The sequence below is a fragment of the Bicyclus anynana genome, chromosome 27, assembly GCF_947172395.1.
Source record: "Bicyclus anynana chromosome 27, ilBicAnyn1.1, whole genome shotgun sequence".
Taxonomy (NCBI): domain Eukaryota; kingdom Metazoa; phylum Arthropoda; class Insecta; order Lepidoptera; family Nymphalidae; genus Bicyclus; species Bicyclus anynana.
The window spans coordinates 263,148-277,243 of NC_069109.1; the positions used below are offsets into that span (position 1 = coordinate 263,148).

The 14,096-nt window shown below is 36.8% G+C and overlaps 1 protein-coding gene across 1 annotated transcript in view; it reads right to left on the minus strand.

Moving 5' to 3' along the window:
• LOC112048800 (ETS translocation variant 5-like) overlaps window positions 1-14,096 on the minus strand; it is a 43,864-nt gene that overhangs the window by 9,300 nt on the left and 20,468 nt on the right. The gene's annotated exons all lie outside the window — the stretch shown is intronic.

Genomic DNA, 14,096 nt, shown 5'->3' on the forward strand with positions numbered 1-14,096 from the left:
CCCTACCCTACCCTACCCCTAACCTACCCTACCCTACCCCTAACCTACCCTACCCCTACCCTACCCTACCCCTACCCTACCACTACCCCAACCCAACCCTACCCTACTCAATCCCTACATCTACCCTACCCCTACCCTACTCCTACCCCCACCCCTACCCTACCCCAAACCCCAAACCTATCCCTACCCTACCCCTACCTTACCTACACCCTACCCCAATCCTACCCCTATCCCACCCGTACCCCTATCTCACGCCTATCCTACCCCTACCTTACCACTTCCCTATCCTACCCGTACCTCTACCCTACCACTACCCTACCTCTACCCCTTCCCTACCACTACCCTAAACCCGGCCCTAAACCTACCCTACCCCTACACTACCCCTACGCTTCCCTAACCGTACCCTACCCTACCCTGTAACTTCTCTATCTTACTCCTACCCTTAGTAAAATCGGTCCAGTCCTTCGAGAGTGGTGGTATGACCAAGAGAAATAGAGACTTCTATGCTAATAATATAAAGAGGTAAAGTTCGTGTGGTTGTAGGAGGTAATCTCTGGATCTACTGGACCGATTTGGAAAATTGTTTTACCAATAGAAAGCTATGTTATTTGCGAGTGTCATAGGCTATATTTGATCCCCATATTCACACGAGAACGGGAACTACGTAAATGAAAGCGCCGGGCGTCATATAGCGGAATTTCTGCGTCTTTTAGAAATTTTGTATTATCTCCGAAACTATTTAAGTAATTAACATACTGTAAAAGGCAAATCTTATCTCCATAATATCCTTGTGATTATTAAATAATTTATTTTAATAAGGATTAAAGTTTAGTTGTATAAATAATGACGTAAACCTAAGTATATAAAATTAATATTTTTTAAAACACAAAAGGTACTATATCTGCTAATATATAGAAGATAGGTATATGGTGTCGCGGACTTTTTTGTAGAACTTTTAAAGATACATAAAGTCTCTATACATTAATTTCAATTTTACACAATAGTTAAGGCAGCGCATGCGAATAAGTCTGTTTAAGAGGATTTTCAGTCCGACCTGTATGACAAAAACTGTGATAACTCGACTAATATATATGATACAAATATAAAATATAGCCTATAGCACTCCCCGATAATGTAGCATTCTACTGGTGAAAGAATTTTTAAAATCGGACCAGTAGTTCCGAAGATTACCCCATTTAAAAAATGTGACAAACTTACAAACTTACAAACTTTACCTCTTTATAATATTAGTATAGATATAGATCAACCCTTCCGCAGTGGGAGTTTAATGCCCTAGCAACCAGAGTGAGGATCCTCCTCACAATACGCGTCGGCTCAAGAATCACTTGATCTAACTGTTGAGGGATAGTCTCAAGGTGTTGGTGAAGCTTTACGCTACAAGACCGATTATTATCAGAATAATAACAATAATAAGGCGTCATCGTCAATAGCTTAATAGCGAACACTGCCAATGTTGTTAAATGCCTAGTAAACATTAAAAATCTTTTTTGTTGACAGTACTTTGTCTTGATTTCTGTATTTTCTTCTGATTTTTAACCGACTTCAAAAAAAGGAGGAGGTTTCTCAATTCGACCGTATATATATTTTCTTATTTTTTTTAAATTAATATTTTATTAATATTTTATTAATATTAATTGCCGGATGGTTGGGGTAGGCCTGGGCATTCCCTTTTTGAAATATAAATAGATTTTACTCTGGAATAACATACAGACTACTTTTATTCTCGAAAAAATCATAGTTCCCGCGGGATTTGTGAAAAACTGAATTTCAGAATGAAGTCGCGGGCGTCCGCTAGTAACTACCTATTTTAAGAAATTCTGCATAAATTATTTATCCTGTAATAAAGACATTATTATATCTGTCAATATGACAAGCAAGCGATCGACACTGATAACCCTGCAATTTGCCGATAAAAGGAATCTTTTATGTAAAGTAATGACTTGATGCCGTGGGGAGGGAGCGCGCAGCGGGAGACGGGGGGACAGGCGCTGTCAGAGAAATGGACTTGTTGTTGTGTTACTTTGACTACTGAAGGTAGAGACTAAAATCGTCTGGTACTTTTTTTTATCTTTACAACATAACTAAATTGTAGTACAATCTTATCTGGTAAGTGATGATGCAATGTAACTTGTTAGGAGGAGAATGAAAATTCACACCCCTTTCGGCTTCTACAAAACATCGTACCGGAACGCTAAATCGCTTGACAGTACGTCTTTGTGGGGTGGTAACTAGCCACGGCTGAAGTTTCCCACCAGCCAGACCTGGACCAAGAATTAAGAAAATTCTTAGGTATACAGGTTTCCTCACAATATATTTCCTTCACCGTTTGAGACACGTGATATTTAATTTCTTAAAATGCACACAACTGAAAAGTTGGAGGTGCATGCCCCAGACCGTCGAACCTACGTCCTCCGAGGTCATATCCACTGGGCTATCCAGTCACGCGCTTTGCATGTAGTAGTGCTAGTGAGACAACACTAACACCTTTGTGTGTCTGTGTGTAACTTAAAGGAACACAAAAATGGAGTAACTTCTCCCGTTTTCCCAACATTTCCCTTCACTGCTCTGCTCCTATTGATCGTAGCGTGATGAAAAGTATACTATAACCTGCCCAGGAGTATGAAGAATTATTGTACCAAGTTTCGTTAAAATCCGTCCAGTAGTTTTTGTTTCTATAACAAACATACAGACAGACATGGCATCAGAATCGGTCACTAATAACTGATAGGTATTTTGGAAATATATTTCATGTACAGAATTGACCTCTCTACGCAGATTTATTATAAGTATAGATAATAGATTAAAGGTGACTTATGTGCGAGTGTTCTTAGACATGTTTGATGAAAATCGGTTGAGCCGTTTAAAAGTCGTGGGGGGTGAAAGTGGGGAAGAAATACCGAATGTCTGCATATATACTCGAGTGGGGTCTCAAATGAAAGCGCACTGAAAGAGAATATTGATGACTTGATCGAGAGTGTAATTAATAATTTCATGACCTTCGGAGGTTTTCAAAATTTTCAATGTTATGTTATTGTCAATATTAACCCAAGATCTCTTAAAACCACAGAATTCTGAATGCGCTAGAAATGTCGCCTAACTTCAAATCACACTTATAAGTAGATTATAAAGTCGGAATGTCTGTGTGCCCTCCAATTTCCTCCGCCGGGAGTCGAACCCGCAAGTAGGTAGGCACACGCAATATCCGGCGCGACAGGCGGCGGCGGGCGCGGGGGCGGGATCATTTCCGCTTTCACTCGCGACGCACCTCAATTGTGTTACTATAATAAATTGATTTTCATCAATTTCGTGTGAAAATCGAGATTCTATAACTGAGAGATAGACTATTGAAACGATTTTCTTTCGGTTTTTACCAATAGATAGAGTTTAATTTAAATTAATTAAACACTCTATCTATTGGTGAAAATCTCCTTTAAATTATTAAATTGATTTAATTTTCATAATTTAGAGTAGGTAATTGTTTATTTAGTACAACTACTTATTTTTTTATTAACACAGATATAAAGCAAAAGTCTGACGAAAAAATCCATTTGTCGTAGAAGTGATCTTTAGTTTTTTTTCGAGAAAAACTAATTTATATTAAAAGAAAATAAACTTTATTGGAACTCATATAGAGTATACTTTAGTACATATTGCAAGGCAACAGTGCTATAGTAGGTACTTCGTACAAACTACAGTTTACTCTTTGTAATCGTTATTAAAGTCCCATCATTCATCATCATTACAACCCATATTCGGCTTCTTTTTGAGCACGAGTCTCCTCTCAAAATGAAACGGAAGTCGACCACGCAGAGAATTAAGAAAATTTTCTGGCATGCAGGTTTCCTCACGATATATAGATATTTAATTTCTTAATATGCACACAACTGAAAAGTTGAACGTGCATGCCCCGGACCGGATTCGATCTTACGCCCTCTGGAATCGAAGACAGAGGTCATATCCACTGGGCTATCACGGCTTTCTTAACAAACACATAAGCGTACATCTATACTAATATTATAAAGAGGTAAAGTTTGTAAGTTTGTAAGTTTGTCACATTTTTTAAATGGGGTAATCTTCGGAACTACTGGCCCGATCTTAAAAATTCTTTCACCAGTAGAATGCTACATTATCGGGGAGTGCTATAGGCTATATTTTATATTGGTATCATATATATTAGCCGAGTTATCACAGTTTTTGTCATACAGGTCGGACTGAAAATCCTCTTAAACATACTTATTCGCATGCGCTGCCTTAACTATTGTGTAAAATTGAAATTAATGTATAGAGACTTTATGTATCTTTAAAAGTTCTACAAAAAAGTCCGCAACACCATATATCTATCTTCTATATATTAGCAGATATAGTACCTTTTGTGTTTTAAAAATTATTAATTTTATATACTTAGGTTTACGTCATTATTTATACAACTAAACTTTAATCCTTATTAAAATAAATTATTTAATAATCACAAGGATATTATGGAGATAAGATTTGCCCTTTACAGTATGTTAATTACTTAAATAGTTTCGGAGATAATACAAAATTTCTAAAAGACGCAGAAATTCCGCTATATAACGCCCGGCTCTTTCATTTACGTAGTTCCCGTTTCCGTGTGAATATGGGGATCAAACATAGCCTATGACACTCGCAAATAACGTAGCTTTCTATTGGTAAAACAATTTTCCAAATCGGTCCAGTAGATCCAGCTATTACCTCCTACAACCACACGAACTTTACCTCTTTATATTATTAGCATAGAAGTCTTTATTTCTCTTGGTCATACCACCACTCTCGAAGGACTGGACCGATTTTGCTAAGGGCAGGATTAAGATTGAGAAGTTACAGGGTAGGGTAGGGTACGGGTAGGGTACGGGTAGGGAAGCGTAGGGGTAGTGTAGGGTACGGGTAGGGAAGCGTAGGGGTAGTGTAGGGGTAGGTTTAGAGCCGGGTTTGGGGTAGTGGTAGGGTAGGGGTAGAGGTAGGGTAGTGGTAGGGTAGAGGTACGGGTAGGATAGGGAAGTGGTAGGGTAGGGGTAGGATAGGCGTGAGATAGGGGTACGGGTGGGATAGGGGTAGGAAAGGGATAGGGTACGGGGAGGGTAGGGGTAGGATGGGGGTAGGGTACATCGAAATTTACGCGGACGAAGTCGCGGGCGTCCGCTAGTCTTCATATATGAGGATTCGCCGCCTTGATTCTATTGCTAAAGCGTCAGGTTTAGTGTTCTACTTTCTGTGTTTACATTCGTTATCAAATCGTGGTGAAACCCTAGACAACAAACAAACCCTTTATCAAATTAGTGTAGACAGTCACTCCCCATCAAGTGTAACAGAAACCAATTACCAAAGAACATAATCGGCAGCGAAATGAGCCAGTCAACATCGCCCCGCAAATGACCACTGCATATTAAGTGGTACGAACGATTAGCCGGTTTACAGATAGGGTGGAATGTTAAGGGTTAAATGTATAGAATGCGCAACAGGGGTGGATTACGTATTAATAATAGATTATTAATTAAATGCGTTTTGGAAATAAGCTTTTAGAGGGTAACTATTTTGAAACAAAAATAATTTTTAACGATTTTAAAAAGGGAGATTTTCAATTCATACTAATATTATAAACGCAAAAGTTTGTATTGTGGTGGTCACACACACATAGATTGTAAATGAAAATGCTACTTAAGCATTTTCATAATTATGACGAAGTCGATACGGGCGGTTTGTCGCCAGTCGTTACCTAACCGTTGTAACTGATAGTCAATATAAGTGTTTTATCAGTGGAGCCTACTATTATTTATCACCCATAACCGCTACCCGGGATACGAAATACCTTACTCAAACCCCAATATAATAAGTATTAAAATAGTAGGTACAAAAGTATGTTTGTTATTCTTTAACGCCGCTACTACTGAAGCGATTTGGCTGAAATTTGGAATGGAAGTAGATTTTACTCTGGATTAACACATAGGCTACTTTTTATCCCAAAAAAAATCCATGGTTTCCCGAGATTTGCGAAAACTGATGATATTGATGGTATGAATGTTTGTTACTCTTTCACGCCTCGACTACTGAACCGAATTAGCTGAAATTTGGTATTGAGATATATTACAGAGTAAATTAAAAGACTACTTTTTATCCCAAAAAAATCCATGGTTCCCGAGGGGTTTGTGAAAAACTAAATTTCAAGCGGACGAAGTCGCGACCGTCCGCTAGTTTTTGAATATTTGTTACCAATTTTTAATCGACTTCAAAAAAAGGAGGAATTCTCAATTTGACGCGTATGTTTTTTTTAATGTTTATTACCTCATAACTTCGTCTTTATTAACCAATTTTAAAAATTATTTTTTTAATGATATATTTTAAAATTTTATAATGACAGGGGTCCAGTCTTTTTAACCCCTGACGCAAAAGAGGGGTATAATATATATTAGGTATATTATTCTAACCTATACGCCATCGAGGCAGTTGTCTAGAACCTTAAATGTGTGTAAGTTACCCCTACCTACCCTTAGTGTGTGTAACAAAGCGTCCAACAACAAGCAGGTGACGTCACAACAATTATCTGTATTGATACACAATACTCTATAGTCTATGGTCTATTGTATCGCCGGTATCGACAGAGGGCGGCGCAAACGGGCGGCTTGTTCCTTTTTAACCTTTAACGCAAAAAGACGAGTGTTATAAGGTTGATGTCGATGACTGTCTGTTTGTGGGATTGTAGCACTCAAACGGGTGTACCGATTTGGATGCGATTTCATTTCATTTGACAGTCAGTAAGGAATTAATTTTTCATGAACTCTTAGATCACATATTGCAACACTATTTAAACTTTACTTTACTTTAACATATTTTCTGTTATGGTGGAAAGAATTTCTGGCATGATAGTCAGTATTCTACCAATTCCTTATCTTATGGGGTGTAGACCGGAGCTCAGCAGTGAACCGAATATGGGTTTATAGTGATGATGGGGTGTAGGTATAATTATAACAAATATGCTACTATTAGCTAGCAACTATCACCTTTTACTAGGTTATGTAAGTTAAGTATGACAGAGAGGTAACATCTAGCGAGGCAGGTCCTATGGTAATTGATCTGAGGATGAAACTAAAAATAATTTTAACGTGTGGCATAATGAAGTAATGAAGTATTTTTGGATTTTACTCCTTAAGAATCAAGTTTTCGAAAACACTGCCCATATTTATTTCATAGCCCCCGGTATGGAATAAATATGGGCAGAAAGAAGAGAACGAATGACAGCGTTACGTTTTTTCTGCGCACCTTTCACCGTGCGCTGCCGCCAACAGCGAGCACGCCGCGGCCTGCTCCTCGGTTGGCTTTAGGCGTGAGTATTGAGACGTACACAGAGTATGCTGCGGGGCAACATACACTATTCAGACAGTCGATCTGAAAGTGTAAACTCAATTCGTGCGTCGGAGCTGACACAGACTTTTTTCATTTCTAAAATTAATCCTTTTTAGTATCGCTTAGCTTTATGTCAAAAGACAAAAAAATTGGGCGACTTTTTGTCTCAAGACAGTCGCGCGACTGCGTCACTATCAGGAAGTAATATCGGAATGAGGTGTGAAACTAATTAGTTGATGCGACTTCACTTCACTCCGCTAACAAGGAAGCATTGCTGCGGCACTGTGTCGAACTACCCCATTGTTCCTCTGACTGCGGGGGGTCGGTTGAATGTACACAATAACATAAAGACAAATAGGACACCAGGGGACATTCACACCTTTTTAGGGTCTGCACCTCAAAAGAAATAACTTTTATAGAATCACTTAATGTTTTAAAGTCCGACTGTCTGTCTGTCTGTCAAGTTAAGACGCTTTATCTCGAAAACGTGTGGAAGCATCAAATTGATAAAGCCATATTTTTTTTTAAGAATATTTGCCATATTTTTTTTAAATGTGACCAATATTCCCATTCCCCTCCAACTAGTCGACAAAGACTGTGCTAGGAGTGGGTACGACAATAGACCAACGGCGCGGGGATCGAACCACCACCCCTCGGTGATGAGTCCGACCGCTCGTTGAGCTATTGAGGCTTAAATTTATTAATTTAATTAGTTTAATATATTCATCTGATTTTTCTTTTTAAATAGAGTAGGCAGTCTTTACTTCAAGTATACTTCAAAAAAAGTATGTAAGTACAAAAATATTAAAACTATTTAAATGAACTAACGCACATCAAAAGAAAAAGTACAGAACTTTTATAGAATTATTTATTGTTGACTTTCAGTCTGCCTGTCTGTCTGTCAAATTAAGACATAAAATATCAATTTCAAATATCCCAGAAAACGATGTTTAGTAAGTACTAATGTTAACTAAGTCATCATCATTACCAACTCATATTGGGCTCACTGCTGAGCTCGAGTCTCCTCTCATAATGAGAGGTATTAGGCCAAACGTTCACGCTGGCCCAATGCGGATTGGCAGACTTAACACACGCAGAGAATTAAGATAATTCTCTGGTATGCAGGTTTCCTCACGATGTTTTCCTTCACCGTTTGAGACACGTGATATTTAATTTCTTAAAACGCACACAATTGAAAAATTGGAATTAGAAGTACATGCATCGACCGGGTTTGAACCTATAACCTCCGAATCGAAGGTAGATCATATCCACTGAGCTATGAGGTTTCTCCGGACGAGTTAGTTTATAAGTTCATTTTTAAATTTAAAGTTCTGTAACTGCCGGGATCTATATTTTATGAAGACACGCAACTTTTATAGTTATATTCACCCGCGTATTTGCCATTCCCGTTGGAATACAGGGACTCACAATAGCCCATGTTACTCCCTGATAATATAGCTTTCCAGCGTTGAAAGAATTTTTTAAATTTCCCTACCCACATTCTGAAGAGTCAGACGTGTTTACGAGTGCTCCTTATAAATAATTTTATTAAAACGTATAAACATAGTGTTCATTATATTCAAAGTGAAATCCATGAAAAAAATTAGATAACGAACAAAAGTCACAGTGAGAAGTTTTCATTTCAAGTGCTCAATCGTAAATATTGGAAATGGTTTTTGCACTGAAGAACACCGTTATAAGTGACAGATGTTAAATCATATTAGTTCATTATTTTAGTGTGATATAAAATTGAGAAAGCAAAAAACAAACTGTTCTCTGTTGTTATCAATAATATCCAGTGTTAAATCATAAATATTCTAAACACAAAGTTCAAACATTACAATTGAAAATAAGTGATTAATAGTATACACGTATAACGCCATCTTACGAGGAGATAATTATTTTACAGTGTTTCAAAGTTTTAAAAAAACTATTACAGATATCAAAAACACTGTGTAAAACTACTATTATTAATAATATCGAGTGGTAAATCATAAATCATAAACATTGAATCATACGGTTCAAAGGTCACTATTTAAATTAAGTGATTAATTTTGAAGTCAAAGTACGTCTAACGCCATCTTCCGGCGAGACGATGAACGTGGATTAGAAAAATCAATACGGATCGCTTTTTGGAGTATATTGCTAATCGTCCGCTAGCCTAGTGGTGCGTGCAGTCGAACTGAATGCCGTTCAATCTTACGGTACCCCAAGATCGAGCCCCGACCCAGCCATACGTTTTTTCCAACTTTACTACAAAATTTAATTTAATTTAAAACAATGCAGTGTAGCTTATGTAAAGGCCCATTAAAAAAAGGCTCATATGTACAATGCACGGGCTGCCAAGATAAATTTGATTTCATCTGTTTGGGAATTACGAATGATCAACAAAATTCATTATCGAAGGAATACTTTCTGTCCTGGATTTGCCCGACTTGTACTTCTGTAACACGTCGCAAAAAAATTCGAGATGATACCCCAATAAAAAGCAAGTCGTCTGCACCAAAAACAGAATTTTTGAATATGTCTTTAGACTTAAGTATGGATGCATCACAAACATCTCGGGATATTTCACAGCACGTAACTATTGATAATATTAGCACACTACTGGATCAGAAGTTGAATGCATCGTTCGCAACTTGTTTCGCCAAAATGAGAGAAACTTTAATGAGCGACATTAGGTCACAAATCAGCAATGAAGTCCGAACTGTTGTCTCATCTATTAAAGAAGATTTTGCCGTTACTACCAACTCTTTAAATAAAGAACAGAGCAATATAAGGGCCGATTTGGGAAAGTTGGAAAAGAGAATTGGAAATTTGTCCTCGTATATAAAGACGGAGTTGAACAGTGTACAGTCGGTTACTTCTGGGTTGAGATCGGAGTTTAACGAACTGATTGATGTAAAATCACTGGATAACTCACAGAACCTCACTTTGTTACAAAGTAGACAGGCACTCATCGAAAAGGACTTAGAAGATCTGAAAGTCGCCGTCCAGTTTTCATCTAGCCAGGTCGATGATTTCAAGAACAGTTTATCTTCAGTAAGTGGTACGTCTAAAACAATTGAACTGATTAAAGACGAGCTATCATCAACAAAAAATAAATTACAAGAACTGCAAAAGGAAGTAGACGACCGGCAGCAAATGGATCGACTCCTCAATATTGAAATTGTTGGTGTCCCTGAATGCAAAAATGAAAATCTCCGAGACCTTCTTATCCAAACGTCACAATATATTGACATACCACTCACACCTTTTGATATAGATCACATTCACAGAGTGCAGCCGAGACAAAAACTAGATGGACGCCCTAGAGTCATTGTTTGCAAGTTACGATCAGCAACTGTCAAAAGTAATATTTTAGCTGGATTTAAAAAAACGCGTGGCCTAAACACGGGCAACATAGGAATTGAAGGACCAGCTATCAAAATTTATATACGCGAACACTTGACTTTTAAAAATAAGGAAATATACAAAGCAGCCCGTCTAGCTTGCGATCAAAAGGGTTTTAAATATTGCTGGATTAAGAACTGCAAAATATTTGTCAGGAAGAATGACAATTGCCCTTTTTTTCAAATAAGTGGAATGGAAGATATAAAGAAGATTTCTTGATAGAAACCTACTGTTTCATATATGCTTATACTTCGAATTTAGCTAATATGATTTTATGTTTAATCTTATCAAAATACAATACACTTATCTCACACACATGTCACACAATTCACATCTCACACACGTACATATTCATACGTACATTCACATCTCACACTCACATATCACACACATACATTTTCATACGTAACCACCCGTTAATGCAAACATTAAGTTTCCCAATCCTGACTTATAACTCAGTCAATTATAATAACTACTGTGAATTTCAGTCCTTTCATATTAGTTTCGTTCATTTGGTTTCGTTCTACAGTGAGTTATTAATGGAATATCTATACTATATCATACTTTTTTTAGTTATATCAATATTATTTGTTACACTTATTAAAAATGGCTAATCAGGGACTAAAAATTTATTATCAGAATGTTCGTGGTTTGCGAACGAAAACAAATGATTTACAGAGGAATATATTACTCCACGATTTTGACGTTTTGGTTTTTACAGAGACTTGGTTAATTCCCAGTATTCATGACAGAGAGTTCTGCGATTTAAGATACGAAGTATTTAGATACGATAGGGACCTCGCAGCTACCAATAAAAAATCTGGGGGTGGAGTAATGATATGTGTCAAACGTAGTTTACACGCATTTTCTCTTGACCTAATTTCTCCTAATCGAGCTTTGGAGGTAGTAGCGATTACAATCCCCTCTGATTCTTTACACACTAATAGTAAACTTCATATTTTGGCAACTTACATTCCTGGCAACACAAATATTCAGCCGTGTTTGCTGGAGGACTTTTCATTAATAATCCATAAATTAAATACTAAAATAGAGAAGGACCATTTTTTGATTTTAGGTGATTTTAATATGCCCTTCATAAAGTGGTCCAATGAAGGTTCCTCCATTGCAAGTAATGCTCCACAAAATCTCCGAGAAATAGGCATGGAATTGGTACAGTATCTGAACTTTAAAGGTCTAAATCAACACTCGTTTTTCAAAAATCTTAACGGCAATACTTTGGATCTTATTTTTGCGAACTTTCCTGTTGAGATCTCGGTTTCAAGTTATCCTTTACTAAAGCAAGACGACTTTCACCCGGTTTTATTAATTAACGTAGCTTCTTTGACTATTAGAACTTTACCATCCGTACCTCGGGTGAAATTTAAATTTCATAAAGCCAATTATGATAGTATAAATAATTATCTCATGGCAATTCCGTGGCAAGAATGCCTATCTGAAGGATCTTTGGATGAAGCAGTCAATCGGTTTTATGAACACCTATATAAATGTATTTCTATGTTCGTACCTTTAACTATAACGAAGAAAAATGACACATATCCCAAATGGTATAATAAGTCTCTTATAAAAATTATTCGGGAAAAGTCTAAAATTCATAGACGCTGGAAAAAATACCAAGATCCTTTAGATTACCTAGAATTTTCCCGACTAAGGAAGAGAGAAAAGACGGTAGAATCAGAATGTTACACTAAATATATTAAACTTAATGAAGAATGCTTAAAAAAGGACGCAAAACAATTCTGGTCCTTCATTAAATCTAAGCGTAATACCACAAATCTACCTAGAAAATTAAAGTATGAAAATGCTGAGTCTATTACCAGTAAAGACCACGCCGAAGCGTTTAATAAGTTTTTCTACAATGTGTTCTCTCACCCACTAAATGAGTATCCTCTCTTAAAACTCATTCCCCCAGTTAACCTTTCTACTCCACACTCTCAGTCCCTCCACGTTGACGCTTATGACATAAGCGGTTTGATCATCAAGCTCGACACTTCTAAAAGCTCCGGGAGTGACAAAATACCGCCTTATTTTATAAACTCCGCGCGAAAGTCTCTTATTTCACCCTTGTTAATAATTTTTAATAGATCAATAAAGGAAGGGTACTTTCCAACTAAATGGAAAGAAGCTCATATTGTGCCGATATATAAAAAGGGTACCAAAAGCCTGGTTGAAAATTATCGTCCAGTTTCAATTTTGAATATATTTGGTAAATTGCTAGAAAAAGTTATCTATAACACATTATATCCTATTTTAATTAATACGATCCCTACAGAACAACATGGTTTTATTAAAGGTCGTTCAACTTTAACAAACTTAACGTCATTTACAGAAGACATTTTAGTTTCTATGGATAAGGGCGTGCAGGTAGACGTGATCTACACAGATTTTGAGAAAGCTTTTGATCGTGTCGATCATACAATCCTGCTCAAGAAACTTGAATATTTGGGAATTCACGGAGACCTTCTGAGGTGGATTAAATCTTACTTGTCTAACCGCTCACAGGCCGTTGTAGTTGGTGGCAGTCGTTCTGATTTCTGTGAGATCCCGTCTGGTGTTCCACAGGGTTCTCATTTGGGACCACTATTTTATAATTTATATTTATATGACATTTATAGTTGCTTTCTTAATTCAAATTTTTTAATGTACGCCGATGACACAAAAATTTATTTAGAGATTAAAAATGTTAACGATTGTTTAAAGTTGCAACAAGACCTAAACCTACTTTCCCAGTACTATAAAGATAACAGAATACAAATCAATATCGGTAAATGTCAGCATATAACTTTCACTAGAAATAAAAATAGAGTGAATTTTAATTACAGTATCGATGGAAAGACAATCTCTAAGGTAGATAAAACGCGTGACTTAGGAGTTATACTAGATGACAAAATGTCTTTCAATGAGCATATTGATGTAATCACCACTAAAGCTTTCTCTATGCTGGGATTTGTATTAAGAACCTGCAAGCCTTTTCATAATATCAATACACTTAAAACTATTTATTTTGCATATGTCCGCAGCAATTTAGAATACTGTAGTAGTGTATGGTCACCATATTATATAAAGCCAAGGGAAGATATAGAGAGAATTCAACGTAAATTTATTAAACACTTAAATTTTCGTACACATACTGTTCCTCTAAATTACGATGACAACTGTGGCCATTATAAATTACAAACCTTAGGACAGAGAAGGCAAATTGCTGATATGTCACTGTTATATGATATAGTAAATGGGCATATTGATAGTCCTCACCTGTTATCAAAACTTAAATTAATAGCAGCTCCTACTCGACTCCGCCGAAA